The 2,571-nt window shown below is 46.1% G+C and overlaps 1 non-coding gene across 1 annotated transcript; it reads left to right on the top strand.

The window, feature by feature from the left end:
* Positions 1-2,115: 2,115 nt before the first annotated feature.
* On the top strand, positions 2,116-2,222 carry LOC144999065 (small nucleolar RNA R71). Its single transcript, XR_013660590.1, has one exon. It is a non-coding gene; the product is annotated as a small nucleolar RNA R71 (small nucleolar RNA).
* Positions 2,223-2,571: the final 349 nt, after the last annotated feature.

Below are 2,571 nucleotides of genomic sequence, written 5' to 3'. Positions count from 1 at the left end.
ATTGATTTTGTGAGAGCAATAGGATGGGCTTATTCCCTTGATGTCGGAGATGCTCCATGCGATGGCTCTTTTCCTTTTCTTCAACACGTGTACAAGTTCGTCCTTTTCCGTCTTGGATAGGTCCGAGGCTATGATCACAGGCTTCTGATTTCCTTCTTCCAGAAAGGCATACTCCAGATGGTCAGGTAGTGTTTTAAGCTCCAATTGGTTGTGCTTAGTGACGGACTCGCTGATTGCAGGTTTGGTACTCGGCGAGTTGGTAGCTGCATTCACGACTTCTGGCTTTTCTTCAGATGTACTCGGCGAGTAGATTGGGTCTACTTGGCGAGTAGGGCTCTCAGATTGCTTCTTTATTTCTTCATACTCCGCTTCTTCCAACAGTCTTTCAATCTCTAGTAAGTCCTTTTCTGGGTCAAATGCTTCATCCAAAGCTGCAAACTTACTGGAATCTTCAGGTATGTCTTCTTCCAATAGTTCGTCAAGCATGTCGACTGAGAAAGCCGTGTCATCACTACTCCTTGAGTACTTCATGGCTTGGTCTACCCCGAATGTCACTGAATCGTCCCCAACTCGCAATGTGAGCTTAGAATCTCTCATGTCTACGATAGCGCTAGCTGTGTTGAGGAAGGGCCTTCCAAGGATAATTGGCACTTGCAGATCCGCCTCCATGTCTAGAATGATGAAATCAGCCGGGAAGACAAATTTGTCCACTTTCACTAGCAAATCTTCACAAATGCCTCTTGGGAAGGTGACAGTCTTGTTTGCCAAATGAATTGCCATTCGAATTGGCCTTGGCTCCGGGAGGTCTAGCTTCTTAAAGAACGAGTATGGCATAAGGTTCACACTTGCTCCAGAATCAGCTAAGGCATGAATTGCAGCCAAGTTTCCAAATTGGCAAGGTAAAGTTAAGCTCCCCAGATCACCCTTCTTCTTTGGTAACTTGTTTAGCATTGCGGCGGAGCAGTTCTCATTAAGCACTACCTTCTGCACTTCCTCCATCTTTCTTCTGTTGGTGAGGAGTTCCTTAAGGAACTTAGCATACTTGGGCATTTGCATGACGGCTTCAATGAAAGGAATGTTGATTTGAAGAGTTTTAATGTGGTCTAGAAACTTCTGATATTCCTCTTCCTGCTTCTCTTTCTTGGCTCGGGCTGGGTATGGCATTGGAGGCTGGTATGGCTTCAAGGGAGGCTGTTCATTCGTTTTAGCAGGGGTACCCGCCGAGTCCATCGGCCCTACTCGGCGAGTAGAACTCTCAGATTGTGAATCTTGGTTTTCTACTTGTTCTTCCGTTCCTTCCTTCTGTGAGTCCCTGGTTGCTTCAGTACGAATGGGGGCCAGGGGAGTGATGATCTTTCCACTTCTTGTTGTGACAATGTTTACTTGTGCGCCTCGTGGGTTGTTCTCGGTTTTGCTAGGAAGCTCACCCGGTGACCTTTGGTTTAGTTGTTGAGCAAGTTGCCCAAGCTGTGTTTCTATGTTGTGGATGGATGCTTGCTGGTTCCTGAGCATTGTTCTTGTTTCTTGGATAGCAACATCATGGTCACTATGTCTTTTCTCGGAAGCGGCCGCAAATTTAGTAAGCATATCTTCCAAGCTTGGCTTCCTCTCTTGCACCGGCTCCTCCTTTTGATAAAAGCCTCTCCCTTTTTGTTTATACTTCTCCTCCTTGGCCTTCTTGTACTCTTCGGAAGGCAACCACTCTTTCTTTTGTTTGCGCCAGTCCTCATCATACCGGTCACCGCTCGAATAACATGCTTGTGCCTTTTTGTTGCCATTCTCATCCAAATCGCAATCTCTAGTGAGGTGAGGTCCATTGCAGTTTTCACAACCCACCCGTATAGCATGGATAGTTTGATCCATTTTGTCCATTCTCCTATCCATGGTTTTTAACATGGCCATGATGCGGATAAATCTTCAGTAGCAGTGTACGCGGCTCCCCTCGTGACATCATTCCTAGGGTTGTGGTATTCTCTAGAGTGTTTAGAGAATTCTTCAATCAATTCTTTAATCACCGGGGGTGGCTTCTTTGTAAGTGGGCCTTGTGAGTCTAGCAACTGCCGGGTTGTAACATTGACTCCATCATAGAAGATGGAAACTTCTTGCTGGCTGTTTAGATCATGGTGTGGGCAGTTTCTGAGCAGACCTTTGTACCTCTCCCATGCTTCGTATAAAGACTCTCTAGCTTGTTGTTCAAAGTTTGCAATGGCCTTCTTCAGTTTGGCTATCTTGGATGGTGGGCAAAAGTGATCAATAAATTCTTCCTTCATTCTGGCCCAAGTAGTGACTGATCCGGGGGGAAGTGACTTGAGCCAGTCTTTAGCAGCACCCTTGAAGGTTACCGGAAGCATACGAAGTAGTTGCGTTTCGCGGGTTACATTTGGAATATTGAAGTAATCAGCAACATCATTTACTTCATCCAAATGTTTGTATGCATCTTCATGATCTTTCCCATAGAAAGGTATTTCCTTGAGTGAAGCTAGGATATGACCTTTTAGCTCGAAGGTAGCAGTCGCGGGAATTGCGGGTTGCACAAGTCCCGGGCCATGGTCATCGCGCATCCTCTTCTTC

This window comes from Lactuca saligna, chromosome 5, assembly GCF_052625555.1.
Source record: "Lactuca saligna cultivar CGN05327 chromosome 5, ASM5262555v1, whole genome shotgun sequence".
Lineage (NCBI taxonomy): Eukaryota > Viridiplantae > Streptophyta > Magnoliopsida > Asterales > Asteraceae > Lactuca > Lactuca saligna.
The sequence above is the reverse complement of the archived record's forward strand: the minus strand, read 5'-3'. Positions and strand labels throughout refer to the sequence as shown.